The sequence below is a fragment of the Drosophila innubila genome (genome assembly GCF_004354385.1).
Source record: "Drosophila innubila isolate TH190305 chromosome 2L unlocalized genomic scaffold, UK_Dinn_1.0 4_B_2L, whole genome shotgun sequence".
NCBI lineage: Eukaryota > Metazoa > Arthropoda > Insecta > Diptera > Drosophilidae > Drosophila > Drosophila innubila.
In genome coordinates, this window is record NW_022995372.1 from 4027381 (window position 1) to 4050042 (window position 22662).

Here is a 22662-nt window from a genome sequence, read left to right on the forward strand (position 1 = left end):
CATGCAATTTGGGGCCAACCATAAAATATAGGATGCAGTCCAGCTAATGTGTAATTATCAGATACACACACACACACACACACACACTACACACCCAACACACAGATACGTTTATATATAACGCTTATACATAAATGTGACTCAGCCAATTTGGAGTTTCTTTGTTCTGAGAATCAGACTTTGTCCGGTTTTAGAGTAATCCATATTAATTACTTTATTTTTTATTCATGCTCATATTCAAATTCAGAATTCAGTTAGAGCATTGCAATTGTTTTTGCAGATATCAGAAAATTATTTATACCAATCAAACAATCTAAATTACTAAATTTAAATAATTTTATTAAAAAAAACTTCTTAAACCGTTTACAATTAATTAAACCATTTAAAAAAAAAAAAACAAATGCTCAAAACAAATATTAATATTATTTCTTTATCAATCAAATTACTAAAATCTCAAAAAAAAAAAACGAAAAAATTACAGATGTAAGTAATATTTCATTAGAAAATTATAAAATTGATTAAATTAAAACTATTTAAAGTAAAAAATTTCATTTATTGCACTTAATTAATAAAAACAGCAAATATACAAAATAAATAAATAAATGAAAGCGAATGAGTTCGACAGATGCATATTTGCAGATACAGATACATTTACAGATGTGAGATACAAAATGCAGACAGTTTGCGCGGTTGGCAACACCTTTCAGCTATAAAAGATACATACATGCATATAAAAGATAGATACATTTCACCAGATAATGAATTATTAGCGAGGGCCAAAGTAGCCGGATATTAGGGAAAAGCAAACAGACATATAGAGAGACAAAGAGAGAGAGAGAGAGAGAGAAAGAGAGAGAGAGAGAGAGAAGCAAAGTGACAACATGTGTCGCGTCACGGAGACTCGCACTTTGGATTTCATTTTCGCAATTCCCAAGAAGTCGTGAAGAAGTCTGTGATTCTCTTGTGAATCACAGCTATATTCTTCCCCTTTCTCTCTTCCCTTTATTTCTCATTTGTTGCTGCTTTTAATGTTGCATGGCAAATTTAATTTCTAAATTGCAGCTGTTGTCGTCATCAGCTGAAACAGCAACATAAAAAAACAGCAGGAAAAGCAGCAACTTATTTTGTAATCACTCCAATCAAATCATAAATCATATCAAAACCATTTGATCAAAAATAAAAATTTAAAAAAACATTTGTTTCTAAGCGAGTTAATCGAATTAAAAAAATCAAAAAATATACTTAAATTTTATTTAAAAAGTTCATTTTAATCAACTTCAGCTGAGATCAATAAAGATTGCAAATATTTAATTTTTTAAGTATGAGAAATGAAAAACAAAAATTGATGAGAACTTTAAAATAAAATGTAATAAAAAAATATATTTTTAAAAGGTGACTTGCCTGAGCAATGACAGCAGTCAATAAAAAACAGCATTAAAAGTGGTTTCATTACAGTAAAAAAAATTTTGTATTATAATAAATAATAATTTGTAACAATATACTGAAATCTAGCCTTAATTTTGGCTAATAATTTCAGAATTCTTCGCTAAAAATTCTATCTATTTATCTGATAACTTTAACAAAGCAAATAATTTAAGCTTCTTTTTTGTTTGATAATTCCAATAAGCAATGATATTAAATCACAAATTTATAAATAGTTGAGAGTTTAGTAGAAAGTTAATGATAGAGTTTAAAATAAGATATAAAGAAAAAATGTATTAATAAAAGCTAAATTAATTCAGCAATGATAGCAGATAATAGAAAACTAAATTGAAATAGGTTTTATACTTTTAAGAAAAAAAATTCAATTAAATTAATATAATAATTTACTGAAATATTCCTTTAGTTTTGGGTTCTGAATTAAGTTCTCTTTGTTTAGATTCTATTTACTCTATTTATTTATTTGAGAATTAGAACTGAGCAATAAATACTACTATATTCCAAGTTTAAGAATTCAAATCAATAATATTAATTTCAAGAGTATTACCAATTTTAAATAGACAGCAGGGAAGAGACCGGAGGGGACAGAAGAGCGGGAATGGAATGTCGGAAAATAAAGCAAATTAAATGGAAAGCGGCGTGTAAATCTGTCGCATTAGCAAAACATCATGTTTCACTGCGAATGGCACGCACTGTAAAATATGTTAAGTAGAAGGAGGCTGTTCTCTGTTTGCTATTGACACGGCGGAGGAGGCGAGAGAAAGAGGGTAGAGAGAGAGAGTGGGGGGAAAGAGAGGTAGATCTCCTGGCAACAGTGGAGGACAAACAAGTGTGACGGGAATTGTGGGGAAGGAATATGAAACCAAGCAAGGACATCATCAAATTGACAGCCAACGTGAGTGGAGCACACTGGAGCAAAAAGCAACTAAAAACAAGTGGGCGGATACAGTCGAGCACGCTCGACAGTAGGATACCCTGAACCCAGGCACTCTATACTGAGGTTGATTTTCAACCAATTGCTCCTATGGCAAAAAAAAAAAAACTTTTTCATACTAAAACTTGATTGGTGAAATGGTGGTCCGATTTGCACCAAATTTAGTCAGGATAGATAAAACCAGCCCAAATGTATATTGTGTTAGATTGGTTAAGATATCTCAAAAAACAAACAACTTTTTCATACTAAAACTTCATTTTTGACGTATCGTTCCTATGGCAGCTATATAATATAGAAGTCCGATCAAAAAAAAAAAACTTGGTCTGCGTACGGTATCCAGGAACCTACTTACCAAGTTTGAAGTCTCTAGCTCTTATGGTCTCTGAGATCGACGCGTTCAAACAGACAGACGGACAGACAGACAGACAGACGGACATGACTCAATCGACTCGGCTGTTGATCCCGATCAAGAGTATATATTCTTTGGGGGGTCTGCCACGCCCTCTGCTGCCTGTTACATACATTCTGCCAAACATGTTATACCCTTTTTGCCCATTTTCAATATGCCCATTGTATAAATAATAAAATAAAAAAAATTTATATTTTTAAGTAAAAAAATGTATCTTTAGAAAATATACAAATATATATATATGTACAAAAACTAGATAATTCAAAGCACTTTGAAGTAAAAATAGAAAATAATATTCGAACTTTTCACTTTAATTGTTAAAAAATTAGATAAAAGATGTATCTTTAGAAAGAAATTTAAATTTATAATAAATTGGCCAGGAATCTATTTATACAAATAGAACTTTTTGTCCTGACTAACTTACTGATTGATCATTGCACTGCTTAAACCATAAGTTTTAGGAGGCTGAAATTTTCACACAACGCAGCTGAGACGTTTTGACTGTGCAATAAGACGGCGTTTTGCGAAATTTGAGTTGCAAGGGGTAAAAGTACACAAATCAAGAAAAAATTGTTTAGTTTAAAAAATTTTGTTACTTTTAGAGCTGTCTCAATTTAATTATAAGAAAATAAATAAATTAAAATGAATAATAAATATTTTAATGTGTGTTAAATCCAGATATGACAAAGATTCTTTTCCCAATTAATCTTTCAATATAGATATATATTTTACGATTCGAAATATACTATATATTAAATAGTTATTCAATTAATTTAATGAATTCACTTAGTTTTCCTGCGCACACAACTCACTGTGCGCTGTGTCTCGACACTTGTAGATTTCTGTATTGTTGTGGGTGTGTGTGGGTGGGTGTGTGTATTGGTTTGGTATACAACATGTTGAGCCTGAACCTTAATTTATGCCACTCGACGTCGCCTTTCGTCCTCGTTGTCGTCCTCTTCTTCTTCGCCCCGTCGTCCTTGTCTCCTGTTGTCGTCCTCGTCTGTGTGTGGCAAAGGATTTTTGGGTTTCACCTTTTTGCCTTGTTGTTGTTTCAATTGTCGCCTCTGCTGCTTTTTCTTGTTGCTGTAGCTATTTGCCATTATTACTTATTGTCACTTTTATTTAGTTTTCCACTTTTCCACCCACGTATTTTTTTTCTATTAGCTTTTAATGCTACGTCTCGCTTTATGATAATTTTTATGGCTTATTGTGTTTGATTACACGTGTTGAGACCAAAACATCAAGAACAACAACAACCACAACAACAATTGCAAACAATTCGTCTCGTCTTTTGTGAATTTCTTTTTCTGTTCTTCTGAGACTTTCGTATATACATTTTTAATGCAGGGTTTCTCTTTCAAAAAGACCTTTTTAATACCCAGTTATTATGAAATATATCGAAATCGAAGGTTGTTATAATTTCCTATCAATATTATTTACAACTTATTCAGAAATGAGGAATTGAGTTTGCATGCAGGGTATCTTCTAGTTGAGCACTTTAACTTGTTTTTTCTATGTTCATTGGTTTCACAATAATTTCTAAATCACTGCGGACGGCAGTTCGCGTTAGTGACGAAAGCAGCACGAAGGGTGCGAAAGGCGACTAACTATATATACAGCTAATTTGGAAAATTTGCTATGACTGTCCGATCAGATCGAGTTATATACCGATCGACAGATTTAGTTCTAACTTACAAAATGGCGTACTAAAACTTTTTCTAACCAACCTGGGTCATGAGATACGGGGGTGTAAGTGGGAGGGGAAAAATTTTGATAATTGCAGCTTATGGGGCCGTTGGGGCTTTTGGTAAAATTTTTTATTTTTAAAATTCTACTTAAAAATACGCGTCGATTGATACCTCAATCACCCAAATCCGATAACTGGTTCAAAAGATAATTAAATTTGAAAATTTTAGTGGACTTCTCAAAATGAAATGAAAAGTCAGTTTGTTTGTCTGTTTGTCTGTTTGTCTGTTTGTCTGTTTGCATCAAAGCGCTAAAGAAGCTTAAATGTAATGATGGGATTGATTCCTTTCAAAATCTAGAAATGTTTGTTCTACGACTTTTTCAATTTCCCGCTAGTTTAGCGGGAAAACGCTAAATCGCGCCAAAATTGAAACCTCAACAGTTTCCAAACCATAGAAGCTACAGATATGTTCTATATATCATTAGAAAGGTGTGTTTGAGGGCTTTTAGGCGTACCTTTAAACTTTTTTTCTAAAGTACTCAGGTAACATTTTACAGGTGAAATAAAGTTTTTTAGCTTACGATTTTTGACAAAACGGCTCTAACGATTAATGTTAAATTTTATTATGTTGTAAAACGTACAATTTCGCGTTTTTTGGCATATGAAACATAAATTTTGGTCGAGGGGCTTGGAAGATATTACCTGTTAAGTGAATAAATACATTTATCTATCGGTCGAAAATCACGTTTTAGTACGAAAAACTTTTTGGTTTTATGAGATATCTCAACCAAAATGATACAATATGCATTTAACTTGGTTTTATATATTCTGACCAAAGTTGGTTAAAATCGGACCACTATATCATATAGCTGTCATAGGACCGATCGGGTAAAAATTAGGTTTTAGTATGAAAAACTTTTTTGTTTAATGAGAAATCTTAACCAAACTAATACAATATGCATTTAACTTGGTTTTATATATCCTGACCAAAGTTGGTTCAAATCGGACCACTACATCATATAGCTGTCATAGGACCGATCGGTCCAATATTAAGTCTTAGTATGAAAAACTTTTTTATTTTACTAGATATCGTAACCAAACTAATAGAATATGCATTTATTTAAGACTTATATATCCTGAACAAAGTTGGTTCTAATCGGAACCACTATATCATTTAGTTGTCATAGGACCGATCGGGTGAAATCCAAGTCTTAGTATGAAAACTTTTTTTTCATAGTAAGTACGAGGTCTCCGACAGTATAGTATGCTCAGCTGTAGCAAAGCGAGCAGGGGCAGGGCCCCTAGTTTTCTTTATAATTAAAGAAAAAAATTTTTTAAATATGAAATACGTTCAACAACTAAATTTTTATATTTTACTATTTGCCTGCATTAATGATAAAGTTACAATGTCAAAAGCGAAAGCAAAATTTCTGATATCCACAAAAAAAACCTCTAAACGACGTAAAGTCTAGTGAAGCAATTTCTAGACCAAAATTTCTGATATCAATTTTGTGACGAACAAAATTCAGTTTAATCTAAAATTTTAAATAAAAATATAAATTAATATAAAAAACCAAAATTGGCATTCGGCACTGCGCAAAAGTTATTTTATGTACAAAGAAGATCACCTTTTACTCACAGTGCCGAATGCCAATTTTCGTTTTTTATATTAATTTATATTTTTATTTAAAATTTTAGATTAAACTGAATTTGTTCGTCACAAAATTGGATATCAGAAATTTTGGTCTAGAAATTGCTTTCGTCACTAGACTTTACCTCGTTTAGAGGTTTTTTTTGTGGGATATATTATTCTTGGAAATTTTTTCGATAATACAATCCTCCAGACTCCAGAACTGAATTTATATTCAAACGAACATAAAAAGTGTTTAAAATAACGAATTATAAATTTTAAATATTCTCCATATAGTAAATTAACTCAGCTTAGATTCGAAAATTTCTAAAAACTTCTTTGTTAATTTCCTAAAAATAGCTATATTCATACACACATAATAAATTATTTATATTAATTTTACAAAATTAGACATAAATATTTAATTATGCCATTTTATTGTCTCAAACTAATCAAATTTTATTTACTTTTTTCTTTACAGGTATGTACTAATTCAAAGCAATTGAATAAATTTCCAAGATTGGCGTAAGTTGCCTTCAAAATTAGATATTAGTTAATATAAAAGATGTATTTAACAGTTTATATAAAAATAAAAAAAGAACAAAAATTATCTGGATAAATAAAAATATTGCAGACATATTTGTTTTCTGCGAATATCCTGAGAAAGAATATATAGTATATGTATTTTTGAAGTTTGTTTTAAAAACGAACTTTATTTAAGCTTTTGATTTTTATAATAATAATTTGAAATAATAATTAAATTTAAATTGTTTATTAAAAACTCATAATATTTATTTGTATATTTGATAAAAATAAAAATTATTAATTTGTATATTTGATTAAAATAAAAATAAAATAATTGTTTTACTTAATTTTCGTGATGAAAATAATCAAAATTCTTGTATCTTACAGTTCTTACAATCTAATTTAATTTTAAATTTTTATTAAAATAAATAAAATAAGTGCTTAACTTAATTTTAAAAATACAAATCATCAAAATATTTTTACTTTACAATTCTTACCATTTTATTCAATTTTTTAATTAAAAAGAAAAGCTTGCTCATATTTTTACAATTTTTCGCGTTAAAAGTGTTAAATATTTAAGCAAAAAAAATATATATATTGGTAAAAAATGTTAAAATATTGCCAAGTAGCTGAAACAAGTTGTTACCTGTAAATAGTTGAACAACGTGTTATTTACAACAGTTGGCAACTTCTTAGCTGCTTCTCTTGGCCATTTTGATATCGGGATTGTTATCAGGCTATAAATCTTTAATGGCATTTCCGTTTTTCATTTAAGTATTGACAACTAGAAGTGAGTTTTTCTTTTCATACATTTATTGCTGTTGGTCATAACGGCGTTTATTAAAAAACTTGCCCGTTTCAATGCAAAACCAATAAGAGAACAAGAAAAGGTGAACAAAAAAATATGGCAAGTTGAAAATGTCGAACGACATTATTTGTATTTGTATTTGGATTTATGACAGTTTGCAAAGGGGTAGGGGGAAGGGAGTTGTGTAGTCTCAAGTAACGTTTTTAAACTATACGTAGTTTAATACTACACACGCACACACACACACATATGCATTGCCCCACTCTCTTTTGCTCTCAACTCACACACGCACATACGCTACTCCAATGCCACTTCAGTCAACTCAACTCAACGCTTAGCTTACGTTAAGTTTAGCGAACAGAGCGAACTCTGTTCCAATTGCCACAACGTTCCGCGAGAACGTTTCTTGGCGCTTTTGGAGCTGCTGCTACGAAAACTGCGACGCAATTGTGGCGCTGAACTGTACAGTGGAGGACATTGACATTTTGCGTTTTCGTTTCGTTAGCATTTTTCGTTCGTTCGTTCGCTCGCTCGCTCGTTCGCTCGATTCGTTTCGCTCGTTTCGCTCAGGCAGCCAAAAGAGAGCCCAGTAGAACTTTATACAACGTGTTGAAAAGAAACAACTTTTAGACACTGCTTCTTGCTATCCTACAAACACACACGCAAACATGGTAATTACTCATACTGTAGTTGTTGTTGTTGTTTGTATGTTTCTTAAGTTTCGCTAGTGGAGCTCATTAAAATTGTGATAATGCGTGAGGAACGGTTCTCACTCCAAAAATCTTGACACTTTTCTATACTACATACATATAACGTTTGAATCTAATCCCGACCATAAAACTGGGATTTGCTCAAATCTGCAGAGCATGTGACCATACATAAAATCGTATGATACTTAAGACCGTCTAATGTTTTAGGGCTATAAAAGTAATTGCTTCTAATTCAGTTGAAAATAACAAAAAGATATTTAGCAGGCAACTTAATCATTACAAGCTATTCTTTTAAAAGTTACATAATAACGATTAAATTATGATTTTTCAGAATATGTATCAATAATTTTGACTAGTTTTATATAAAAAATCTGACTGTAATCATTATATTAAAACTAAAAAGTAAAAATCACATGTAATTATCATATAAGAATTGTATTAGTCCTTTTAAAAGGAACCCAAAGGAAACACCCTACCAAACGAAATATTAAAAACTATTCATTATCTTCGACTTATTTTACTTGATTTATAGCATACTATAAAATCATGACGAAAATGAAAAGATTTCTATGACACGAACATTATAGTGTTATTCTTCTTATTGTACAAGTATTCCAGTCATTGATTTTTTCATTAAAAAAGTATTAATGTTTATTATTTACGATCACTGATGTTTAAGAAGATTTTCACAGTTTTTAGCAGACGAACTCAATAAATTTCAAGTTTAATTAAATTTTCAAAATATCATTGATTGCATCTTTATTCAAAAACCATCTTTTCGCAAGTTTTGCTCATTAATCTTGTAAACTCAATAAAAAATTATTTTTGAATGATTTATGCCCTGAAATCTTGAGCACTTCTAATTATTTTGATAAATTAATTGCAGTTTGATGATAAAATGTTTCTATTTTACAGTAAAAAGTTTCATTTGCTCAGCGGGGAAATTCACTTTTGATTATTTTTTGCGTGATAAGCTTATCATGAAAGGTGTTTTAATCTTTGTAAAATTTGCTAGCTCATGGAATTTGACTGAATTTTAGTAAATTTATTATTTATGTTTAAACATATATACAATAACAATTAATGTGGAATCCCTTTCTCTAATAACTCTGTTTCTTCCAAGGAATAACTACATAGTTACAGTGCCCGTCAAAAGTCGATTTACGTGCTACAAACATTATTTGCTATTCAAGACTCATCATTAATTTGCTTTCGTGTCTTTGGTGTCAACTAGTCGAATTAGAGGTCGCACGTGCCGAGACTTTCATCAGCCACTGTAAGCTTGAATGTTTCGTGTTGTGTTCAAATTACGTTTTGTAAAGTTGCCAGGATATTTCCTTGAAATTATTTTGACGGTCACACGCCTTTTCCTTTTGCTTTTCCACTGAACAATTTGCCAATTCCTTTTACTTTTGTTGTACCGCACCCAGAGAAGAAAAAAACTAAAAAATTAAGAAAACTACAATAGAAACAAAAATAACACGGACTGGAAATAATGATTATATTGGTGTTTTTTATTAGAAAAAATCATTAGCTATAAAAGAGCAAAATATATCTCAATATTATATTTTAAGAAAAATCTATGGATTTTCACAATGACCTACAAAATTCGGATTTTTAATTGATTTATCTCAATATATACAAATAATTTTGAGTTATATTTACTTTAAAACTTAAGCAATTATCTTTATATTTGAGAAAAAAGTTCATATAAAATGATTATTCCTTGAGTTTTATTTTTTGTGAAAAAGAAATTATTATGAATACTTAAAAATCAAATTCCAATTGTAATTTTGACATATTCAGGGCAAAATTAATATATGTATGTATGAATATTAGCCATAAATAAATTTTTTTTTTTTTAAATTTAAAATATAACTCAAAATTAATCATTATATTGTAAAAATCAGTACAAATAACTATAATATTGTAAAACTTCAAAAGGTTAAAGTCCCTGAAAAATACTCTATGAAATTATGCATAGTGAGAGTGAGAGAGCGAGCGAAATAAAGAAAGAAAGAGAAAACTACCAAATTAATGTTAGAAATTTGCATTATTAAAGCACAATGGAATAAAAAGGTGAAATAATAGTTAAGATTAAATAAGACAATAATAGGGTGAGGGGGAGGGGAAGGGTAGTACCCTATCCCAACCGGCGTTTTGACAGCAGTGCAGCGGCAGAGATGGCGGCGGCAGCGGCGCCGGCGTCAGCAGCAGCAGCAGCAGCAGCTTCGTTGTCATGAATGGGGCGACTGACAATGAAACACACGCGAGCAGCGCGACAAAAGTAACGAAGACTCGGCGACAAAGTGCCGAGCAGCTGTTTGGGTTCCCAAGTGTTGGAAGTACAAAAAAAGCTTTCACCGCAGGGCCAAAAGCAAACGTTTGCAATGCTTAACAATTTCTTTGTTTGTGTTTTGTATTTGCAAACGCAGCGACAGCACTACAACGCGTCTTGAGAGAGCGAGAGCGTAAGCAATTTGCTATTGCTCTCAGAGCAGCTGCCTTGCTAATTGGAGCAAAGCAAACACAAACAAATGGCAATGGGTCGGCATTGTGTTCCAATGCCACAGTGTTTCACATTCGTATTTCGTCTTATTTGTTGAAGTGTATGTTGTAGTTGTCGTGGCGTCAAAGCGTGCTGCTGGCGTCGCTGCCAGCGCTGCTCTGTGATGCTTTTATGCGGCTGCTGCTGTTGTGTCCTTACACAACTGTAAATGTAATGTGTCAGGATTTAATGCTGCTCTTTGTGTTACTCTCTCTGCCTCTCTCCTTCTCTTTGCTCTGCTTATCTGACCGTATTGATCTTGTTACAATTTAAAAATGTGTGTAATTTGTTTTGTCTGACGCAGGCGCAACTCGTTATTTTTTTTTTGCTTTGTTTGCATTTGATTTTGCTTTTGTTTTTGTTTTGGTCGCTGTGTGTGTTTGCTGTTGTTTCTCTTTTGTCGGCTGCCTGTCGATTACGTCACGTGTTTGTCGCTTGTTTGTTGCTGCTTTTCTTTTTCTGTTGTTTTCTTTTTGTTCTCTTCACTAATTTGTTTTGATGCACGAATTCCTTTTATTGCTGTTGTTGCTGTCATGTTTCTTGTGCATTTTTGACATTTTTTGTTAGTAGCATTCGGAAACTGTTTAGTTTTTACTTTTTTTCTGCTTTGGCTATTTTATTAGGGGTATGCCTATTTCAAATAATTGCAAGATTAATAATATTTCAAAATAAAAATTGTGTACTTTGTTTTAGTTATTAAGTGTCAATAAAGAACAGTTGATAAGAACTTAATTAAAATTACAATACAATGTCAACAAATAAGATTTAAACTGAATTAATAAATACCGGTACGGATGTGGTAAAGTTGCTAGGTCAAAAAGTTGTCCAACTGTCATAACTTGATCAAAACTGAATAAATTTTCAAGCGAAATATCATTTTGATCATGATTCCGCCTCTAAATTCGTTCTGCATTCAAATTTTATTAAATTCTTTTAAAAAAAAAATTTTTCTCTAAATTCTACTAGATATTGATTTCGACGGTAAGGGTCCCCCATTTGATATTTCGAAAATTCAAAATTTTAAATCCCAAGTTTTCACTTTTAATCAACTCCTTATATCGTAATTAGTATAAAACAACACTTAAAACTTGTTTCTGAGAACTTTAATTTTTTTGTCAAGAATCATGCCAAATTTGGACTTGTAAAGTGGCTAAACCCGCAGTCTGCCCAACTTCCAACTGTCATAACTTGCTTAAATCTGAACCTATTTTCAAGCGGAATGTCATTTTGATCATGGTTTGGCCGCTTAGTATATTCTGCATTAAAATATTTTAAATAAATTCGTAATAAAAAAAAAAGTGTTTATACAAGTAATAAATTTAATTATTTTCACTCACATATCTCACTTGAAAAAGCATTTATCCTAATAAAAAAATCATATTGACCGAATACCCAATGAAAGTTGCACTGAATTCATGCAGCAACTTCCACAACTCAAGGCAACGTAACACATATTCATATAATTTCCTTGACAAGTGCAAAAAAAAATGATAAAAACAAGCTGAAACAGCAATAACAGTAACAGTTAACTGGCCCAAAGAGTGATTAAAGCCCAACTTCAACTTTGGCCAAAACACGCACACATAAAAGGCCTAAAAAGCATTTTAAACTTTGAAGTAAAACTTTATCGACAGGAAACTTCATTATAAACGACATTGGCACACAGACATATAAAGTAAGAGAGAGAGAGAGAGGGAGAGAGAGCAGCTTTGGTCGTCTAACGGCAATGCAGCCAAGTGTGCATTACAGTGGGACGAAAGCGTGCGGTAATAGACAGTTTAATTTAAAGCGAAAACAAAAATAGCTTTGTGAAACAAATTATAAGTCTAGTCGTAAGCAAGACTGAGAGAGAGAGAGAGAGAGAGAGAAAAAGAGAGAGGGGGGGTAAATAAGTGGGAGTGGGAGGAAAATGTCTAACATTGCACTTGTAACATGTTTCAATGTTGTTGTTGTTGCTGTTGCTGTTGTCATGTAGCTGTAAACTCGTTCAAGTTGCATGCAATTCGCCAGAGTCTGCAGAAGAGACAGAGCAAGAGAGAAAGAGAGAGTGAAGAGGTTAGAAAGAGTAACAAAAACTTGATTATTGGCCTGCGCAACAACAACAACAACAAATGTTCGTGTCAGAGAAGCCTTGCCACCAAGTACAGTGGAGCAACTGCTATGAAAACATGCATAAATTATGTACAAAAGGAATTGACAAATTGAAATTAACTAAATACAATTATTTAACTAAAAAGTAATTAACAATTTATATGTCCATTTTTAAATGTTTGTAGAAATATTTTATCGAAGTGTCTAATACTAAAACTAATATAACTCACAATGTCACCTCTAAAAACCGTAAATTCCTCTCAAGCTTTATAAAAAAAATATAATGAAAAAAATTCCTGCAGTTTTTTTATATAAATAAAAATAAAAATTTATTATTAAATATTAGTAAATATTTACGTAGATGTATTTTATCTATATAAACCATACTTAATTCTAGGTCATTTCTTAATATCAAGAAAAATGATATATATACAGCAAACAACTAATCATTTTCAAAAAAAACTTAAGAGTTACCGAAACCTTAAAAAATAATCAATTTTTTTCTTCCTTGCTTTCGTAATGAAAACAACTGTTGCATTTGTTTTATATTTTAAGCATTTCAGTTGTACTCAAATAAGAATATTAATTAAATATATTATTTTAATTCGACAAAAATTTAATGTAATATTCTTAAAATTATTTACAACAAATAAGCTTTTCAGTCCACTGTGCGCACGTCATCACGAACATAGTGCACATCGCCCCAAAGCTCGATTCGAAGTCGAAGTCGAAACAGCAACAACAACAAATACATGCAGGCAATTCGTTGTTATTGTTGTTGTTGCTGTTGTTATTTTTGATCCGTTCGTTTTCGCTTCGTCTGCCTTGGAATTATTATTATTTTTTTTTTGTTTTTTGCATTGTTTTGTTTTTGGCACGTTGTTTTTTGTTGTTGTTTCTGTAAAATAGGCAAAAGTAGTGAAAACTCGTTTTTTGCATGCCTCTTTGGGAGTTGTTGTTTTTGTTGTTGTAGTTGTTGCTTTTGTCGGCTTTTGAAGTTTAACTACTTTTGGAGGCTAGCAACGAGCTAAGGTTTTTTTTATGGCGCTGTTGTTGTTGTTGCATGTTGTTTGTTGTTTGTTGCTTTTGCCATATCCTTTAGCCAATGACGCCCAGTTTTGTGCCACGTTTAGTTCCCCCCTCTCTCTCTCTCTCTCTCTCTCTCTCCCTTGGCCAGGCCATGCTCTTGTCTCGCTGACTTTTGCAGAGTAGGTCAGGAATGCAACAAAAGTTGTTGTTATTGTTGCTGCAGCTGCTGTTGTTGTTGTTGCAACAACATGACGCGCCCACTTAGCAACTGCAACTTTGCCATGTTTGTTGTTGTTGTTGTTGTAGTTCTTGTTGTTGCTTGTCATACGGTATTTTTTTCTATTTTTTTTATTCTCTTTTTGCTTTTCTCATAAGCATTTTGCACGTACCGTTAGAAGCCAGTAAAGTTAAGCGCTTAACTTGACCAAGTTAGTTGCACATACATACATACATACATATGTACACACATACATACACACGTTCTGGCCATAAGACGAGGCTCTTACATTGGCTGACAAATGATTTAACACTTTGCTCGCGTGCCATAAAATTAGTTTAACAATTTGTTACAATATGTTTGAATTCTTTTTTTCTCAAAAAAAGTACTATATTCAAAAAGGTTTATATGTGGTAATATACTAACATGATATAAAATATAACAGAAAACTTAGCAAACAATTTAAATAATAAATTAAAACTTACATTTTACTATAATTATTAAAAGTATACTTCATTAAATTTAGCTCGAAAAACGTCAAAAAACAGTCGATTTTGCATTTAAATTTATAATGTAAAATATTAAAAGAAAAATTGCACAAATTTAAGTTACTTGAATGCTTTAATTTAATAAAAAAAAATATATAATAATCAAATCTACAAACTTTAGTAAATTATAAATTAAAAAAAAAATCTTATAAAATTAAGAACAAATTTTAGTAAATTAATAATTTAAATTAAAAATAAAATGTATTTAAATTTAAAAAACTTTTAATTTTTAAAACTATTAATTTATAAATAACTGCTGATATTTTTGTGAAGAGTTAATATCGCATTTTTATTAGATTTATTTTTTCTTTAATTTTGATTTGATAATTTAATTTAGTATATTATATTTTTGCTTTAAAAATGATTAACAAATATAATTCAATTAAAAGCAAATATAATGTTTAAATATAATTTATGTAGATGTCTTTTCCAATTGCTTGGTAAAAGTAAAGAAAATGAAATATTTGTAAATAGGTTTCATTTATTTTAAGAAAGTATTGATGTTACACATTTCTTTTTTAACAAATAAACTATTATTTTATATATTTATTCCCTTATGAAAATCCATCCATTGTTGGTTCAATACGTTTTCAGCAATAAAAATCAATCTATTGTTATATTTATCACGTTTTTTGAGCGAACCAGTTTTTAATTTTCTTTATTTAAGCTGATGTAACTGTTGGCTACAAGTATGTAAATACTTTTGTGACTAACTGTTGGCCACAATCAACACTCATCATCATCATAATTTCCATCATTAAGTTGGTGACAATAGCGAGTTTAGAGTTTGAGTTAATAACTCAACTAATAGCATAAAATACAGCAAATGTATCTACGTATCTATGAGTGTATGTTTGTATGCATGTATCTGTCAGATAGCTGTATCCGCTGACGGTTAGCGTGTTCTGCTTAGAGACCAGCTTTGTAATTAGCAAAACTAATTAATGCTGCTAAAATGTGTGCCATGTATCTGTGAGTTTGCATCTGTGTATCTGCGAGCATGTATCTACAACTCGTCGCCTGTATGTATCTGGCACTATCTGAAAATTAACAACATTGGAGGTGTTGCTTTTGCCGTTGGGCACCGTTAAGCTCTTCTCTTCTTCTTCTTCTTCTTCTGCTGCTGCTGTTGCTAGTTTGCGGTATTAATTTTAAAACAGCTTTGCGACGCCCGGAAATGACTTGTAGATACTTGATACAACCTATAAATGTATTAATATATAGATATATTAATATTAACCAATAAATATAGTTTTACATTTACATTTTATTTGGGTTAGTTAAATAATTAATAAATGTATAATAGATATACTCAATACATTTACCTTTTAAAAATAAAAAATATAAATAAATAAATAAGTTAAATAAGAGCAATTAATAATTTTTTTTGTAAAATTTCATTATTAAATAAATGTTTTGGTCTATTTAGAAGGAAAAGTAACACCTTTTTTTCTTGATTAATATAAAAGTAAATTATATTTATAATAATAATTATTTTTAATAACAGATAACAAAAAAACACATTTTTATTTTGGCTGACTCTCTCACATTTTTATAACTTTATTTTATTTTCATTTCAAAAAGTTTAAACCTCACATTTTCGCATATATTTAAAGTGCTTATTTTAATATACACGCCTGATCAGATTGTCGGAATCTACGTGTACAGACAACATCGTAAAACACGAACGCAGCTGCGCCTAAAAGTAGACTGCAGTATTAATATGAATGTTAAACCAACTTTGACATAGCCGAAGTCTACAATTCTCTTGAAAAATTAGAAAATACTCTTGACAAATTTGAAAATAACACATACATTTTTGGCTGTTTTACATTTCTGAAACAATCCTGATAGATACATATTTTTAATTTGATTCTATCTGTGATTTATATAGTTTAGGATATGTTAATATGTTTTAACTGGGATTCAATGAATGTGATCGAAATATCTGCAATACAAAAAGTAAACTTTTTTCATGAAATATAAAATATTTAAAGTTTCGAGCACATTTCCAGAGTTTGCTTAATCATATATTAACATATATATTAATTACTGGTATATTTAATACAGTCTTAAATCAACTTCAAGTGTATATTAGCCTAAGTCTTAAAGGATTAAAAAGTATAACATCCAGATGTGCAAATCAAAAGAAAACTAAAATAACTTTTGGTTGGTTTTCGGTTGTTTTACTTTTCTGGAACACCTCTGATAGATATGTACATTTTTTTGGTTTGATTCAATATGTGATTTAGATAGTTAGGATAGGATATGACTAACATGTTTTAATTAAGATTTAATAAATGTGATTGAAATATCTGATTGAAATATCTGCAATTGTTGTTTTTATACAAAAAGTGAGTTTTGTTCATGAAATATCACAGATATTAATTTTCGAACACATTTGCTGAATAATCAAAATTACTGGTTTATTTTATACAATGTTAAATTCATTTCAAATATATATTAACCTATTTCTTAAAGAAAAAAATTTAACATTTGAAAATACAAACCAAACGAAAACTAACTAAAAATCAAGACATCTTTTTAATGGTTTTCGGTTGGTTTACTTTTCTGGAACACTTCTGCTAAGAAATATCCATGCGTTACACATTTTGTGGGTACTTTACAGTACCCTTTGTAAGAGTATATTAATAAGTGCATGTTACTCGTGAAAGAGTCGCTCAACTGTTGTTCAATTGTGACGTGCTTGCTAAATAATTCAAGTACCGTAGAACGCACTCTCTTATCGCCCGCTCTATTTCACTCTTCCCAGCTTAGAAAGCAGAGAGCTGACAACATAGGAAAAATAACTTAACCAATTTTGTAGTACGCCTTTCCTTTTTGGCAATGCCGACGCAGCCTCAAGTTCAAGGTTGTCTTTGCTCTCTCTCTCAATCTCTCTCACTGCTGCACTCTCTTCTGCTGCGCTCTCTCACATTTTTGTTCATTTTTCGGGCGTGAATATTTTCGCTTAATGCTTTTCGAGGATATCTGAAGCCTTTTCATGTTGTTTTTCTTGTTGTCGCAGCCATTTTTTGGGTGTTGTCGCCGACGCTGACTGTGACGTCGACTGCGACTGCGACTGCGCTTATGACGACTTTGCTGCCCGAGTTCAGGTTATTTACCCAGCGTGTAGAATTCGTTGAACTTGAATTTTATATTTTTTTATTGCTGCAAGTTTCTTATACCCGAATTGTAAATGTCATGTGGGTGGTTGGGTGGTTTTATTCATTTTGGGGGCACAGCTGCTGTGGTAGAACGTGTTTTATCAAAACTTAACCATTATCTTAGCCATATCCAAAACTTATTTATTTCTATTTAAGATCATTATTTATATATTTTATATTTATATTTATTCGTTTATTTTGTCATTAAAAATCGGCGATATATTACTAGCTTTAATATTGGTGTGGAGCTTTGAAAAAAAATTAAAACTATGATTTATTTATATATAAAATACCTATTTTAAATTCTTTAAAAAAAATCTGTTAAGCTCAATGAATCCAGTTTGTTTTTAACTTGTTCTAAGAACCAAATGCAGGTTTATTTGGAAAAATATATATGTACTTAATGTATCCCAGAAAATAATCATATTAAAATTTTTAGTATTGCGAATAGCGAACTTGAAGTGAAATTTTTTTACTAATTTTAATTTTATATTTAACTTAGTGAGTTTTTGATATCGTTTGTACTTGAATATCGATTGAATCATTATGGAAATATTGATTTTTTTTCTAAGTGTATAATCAAATGAGATAACAAATTAAAAGAAAATTCTCATTGGTATTTTGCATCGATAAATTACATGTGAGAATTTTTTAATTTGAAAAAATTGTAATTTGACTAATATTTATAAAAATTTCATTCCAACAAAAGTTATTCAATACACTTTGTGCACAGTGTAAAGCAGGGAAAAGATGCTACAAGCGCCACCTAGCGATGAGTAGCTAGTAATATATTTATTAATGTTACTTATGACTGCGTTAATTTTAAAATGAATCCCTCTTAAAAACGTTAACAAGATGAAGAATCGTTATTTAATTAAATGCCGACCACCATTTTCAATTTAAGAGCGAACATAAAAGAACAATAATAAGTTTGATTTTATTATTGTTAGACATGCGCTGCCGCAGTCGCTGTCGCTGTCACAGCTCCAAAACAGCAGCAGTAACAATACAATAACAACAACAAGGGTTAACCACAAGTGATGGGAAAAGAGTAAAGAGTAAAGAGCGAAGAGAGGAGTTAGAAGAGTGTGCGACAGCAACAACAAAAGTGTTACGCATGTCGCGCCAACTACACTGCTTAACAAATATAAGGCATGTAATATGTATAAAGAACAGTAGCAATAATAACAACAACAACAACAACAACAATGACAATAACAACAAAAGAGCAGGCAACAAATCGGGCAGAAAGAAAGAAAGCAAGAAGAAGAATATAAAGAACTTTTTGACGGTTGAACGTACGCAGGTCCTGAGTTCATTCACCGGTGAAACCAAAACCAAAATCAAGATACAAAACGGCGACGCCAGCGCGTAAAATCAACGCCAACGTCGACAGCAGCAGCAGCGACAGCGGCGACGTAAAATAAAAGACGTGAACGACAATAACAAGAACAACAGCAGCAAAAAATTTGTCAGTACAAATGAAACAAAATGCAAAAACCAAAAAACAACAACGTAAACAATACGCGCGCCTCAAAGCTTTTAACGCACTTTTGAGCTACACACACAGAGAGCGAGAGCGAAGGCGCGAGCGAGAGTGTGGGAGAGAGCGCAAGTGAGCTGCAAGGAGAGTAAAGACAGTGTGGATTGCAAGTGAGTGTGAGTGTGAGCAAGAAATGTCAAGCGTTGAGTGGGAGTTGAAATGTAAGAACACGCTCTCTCTCGCTCGCTCCAGCTGTGTTTGTGTGAAATGTATGCAAATAAAATGCGTATGCGAGGCTGAAGTGGGTTAATATAAATACAACAACAAGAAGAACAGTAACAGCAACAACAACTCAACTGAACAACGGGGCAAAAACACTCGAAAAGGAAGACATCGAAGGACAAGAGAGCGTTGACCGATGCTGGTCGCAGCATTTACAGCTCTCAATAGTGCTAAACATTTATGGAAATGACCATATATAAGCACATACAAAAATGTACATATGCATAGGTACACTTAGAAAAAAAAGTCGAGACTTAATCAATTTCAAGTTCGCAAATTTCAAAAATTTTATTTTATTTTCAGTAATAAAATAATAATTATTAAATAACTTTTATTATGCAGCAAACTTAAAATGTACAATCGTATTTTTCTGATTGTATGTGTAAATATATACATATTTTTATGCTACTTTTAGGCGCAGCTCAAAGGCCTACAGGCTTCAAATACAAATACATACAAAGAACACACACACATATACAAAGACAAGAAGCGGTCATTTTTTTATCTCTCAATATTTTTTTTGTGCCTTTATTTATGAGTATAAGCAGAGTTTAGCTTGGCTTTGTCTGTCGCCTGTCTGTGTGAGCGTGTGTGAGTGTGTGGGTGTATGTGGGTGTATGTGTGTTTAAAAGGACAATACGTAGGCGTTGCCACTTATACAAAATGGTATTCAACTCCAACTGTTCTGATGATGAATAGTAGAGGGGACAGCAATTCAAGAGCTTCGACAACCCTAAACTTATCAATTCGATTAATCTACGAATAAATCACAAATAGAAGAATATAAAAAAGCTTAATCAAGATTATTTATTATGGCATATGTACGCCTATTAATTAAATTATGGAAATTCGTAAATAGCCACCAAAATGAAAACTTGAAAAAAGCCGGTGAAATGTGTGGAAAACTTGATAATAAAACATTTTTCAAACAGTATTAATTTAATATGGGAGTTCCAAATATCTCTGGTGATTTTTATGACAATTTTATTTGCTATTTATTTAACAAATTTTCATTTTAAAAGTATTAAGTATTTAAAATATTTTACAATAAGAAATTCTCTATTTAATGTATTTAATGAATTTTTTCTAATTGAAATTTAAAAATATTTTCTGTTACCTTTAAAAGAGCAGCATTTTATAAATATTTAATTTTCGGCAAGTTTTAGTAGTTTCTGGAATTTCTTACATTTAATTTTAAAGTCTGTTAACTCTGTCACAGTTATTGCAATATTTTCCCAAAAATGTTCCTGCATATTTATGAGGATTGTCGCATCATTAACTACAGCTGGAGACTTTATTTTGTTCGAGGCAGCTGTAGATAAACTCATTTGTCCGCATTTATAGCACTTTCCTTGACAATAAATCAAGGCTGGGCACACAATTCCGTCGCTTCCCCCCCAATTCACTTTCTCCACACACAGATTTTCCACACATTCTCTGCTTTTATGTTACTTTGATTTCTATTTGGCTGACGATGTGGTAATTTAATAAATTGTTCATTTATCACTGACATGAGAGCGTTTTATTAGAGCGTGTCCCCAACTCAACTCAACCTTTTTCGGTCAGTCCATTATCCTGTCTTAGTCCAAATGTTCTGTGATTGCTCTCAATTTTTGTTGATTTGCTGCAATTAATTTCATATTTTATTGTAATTTCATATATAGTGCGTATTCTATAGTTTTAATAGTTGCACGTGCCACAAATTTGCTTGTAATAAGTGGTATAATTGAGGCAAGTGCACGATAAGACGCCTAATGACTCAGACCCCAAGTGGAGCAAACTTAGTTTTATCGGATGAAAAGAAAAACGTCTAGGAAAGGAAGGAACTCTGCGGAAAAATCAACAATTCGGATTATTATTATTAAGAACTAACTTTTCCCCAAACATTTCAATGGGAAACAACGAAAAATGTTAGCAGTGGTGATAAAATAAATTGAGTTTTTAAAATGAACAATATTTTAATGCGGAACCAATGTAGAGGCCAAATAATGATCAATATTATATTCCACTTAAAAATCGGATGAGTTTTAGCGAAGTTGTGGCAGTTTGAAATTTTTGACACTGATGACCAAATAATGGAATTTTTTAATGAACAACATTTTTAATGCAGAATCAATTAGAAGGCCAAATAATGATCAAAATGATATTCCGCATAAAAATCGATTGAAATTTGTCAGAGTTATGGCAATTTGAAAATATTGAAAAAGTGTCAAGGGGAAACAACCGGGAAAAGTGGACAGTGACCAAAAAATTGAATTTTTTGAATTAATAAAATTGTAATGCAGAATCAATTTGAAGGCCAAATAATGATCAAAACGATATTCCGCATGAAAATCGGATAATTTTTGGCAAAGTTATGATAATTTAAAGTTTCTGAAAAAGTGTTAAGGGGAAAGTACTGGAAAAGTGGACAGTGATGACCAAAAAATTGAATTTTTCGAGTTTATAAAATTTTAATGCAGAATTAATTTGGAGGCCAAATAATGATCAAAATGATATTCCGCATGAAAATCGGATAATTTTTGGCAAAGTTATGATAATTTAAAGTTTCTGAAAAAGTGTCAAGGGAAAAGTACGGAAAAAGCCGGCAATGTAGACCATAAGTTTAAGTTTTAAAACGAAAACAAATTAAATGTAGAATAGTTAAATAACTCTAATGGCACAGAAAAATAAAATTAAAATATTACAGGATAGAATTTCATTTAAATATTCTGTCAGTTGCACAATATTTTGTTTGTAGGCGTCCTTAGGCTGCCTTCCTGCCTTTCTCCCTTTCCTTCTCTCCTATTCCTCCCGTCAATTTGTAAAACCAGCTTATACTGATCTCACACTTGGCAACACAAGTGTTAACAAAAAAATGACGTGGCCATAATTAAAGCAATCGAACAGGAACTCAAGAAATTGCTGCCACAGCAAATAAGCCATTGACGTGGGACCATCAAAAAAATACAAAAAAAAAAATACAAAATGGAAAAAGAGGTGGAAATAAAGCAGAAGAAAAAGCAACAACTCAATGTAGGCAGTAAACGAAGCAAACGGGCAAAGTGAAATAAAGTAAACCAGTCCAAGAACGACAGAAGGTCTTTTCGGTTTCAGTTTTAGCTTCGTTGTGTACTTGTGTTTCCCTTTCTCCCCTCTTTTTCCCCCTACA

At 31.4% G+C, this 22662-nt stretch overlaps 1 protein-coding gene and 1 long non-coding RNA gene across 7 annotated transcripts in view; both read left to right on the plus strand.

Annotated features, from left to right (window-relative positions):
* The window catches only part of LOC117780831 (neurogenic protein mastermind), a 102069-nt gene that overhangs the window by 36205 nt on the left and 43202 nt on the right, over positions 1-22662 (plus strand). The window contains exon 4 of one of the 6 annotated variants that reach the window (XR_004617121.1): positions 6585-6622. The exons of the other annotated variants lie outside the window; for them this stretch is intronic. The gene's annotated coding sequence lies outside the window, so the exon portion shown is untranslated. Of the gene's footprint in view, positions 1-6584; positions 6623-22662 lie in introns of those variants that run through there. 6 annotated transcript variants of the gene reach the window in all.
* LOC117780857 lies at positions 2019-12552 on the plus strand. The gene is made up of 2 exons (XR_004617125.1): positions 2019-2207; positions 12381-12552. It is a non-coding gene; the product is annotated as an uncharacterized LOC117780857 (long non-coding RNA).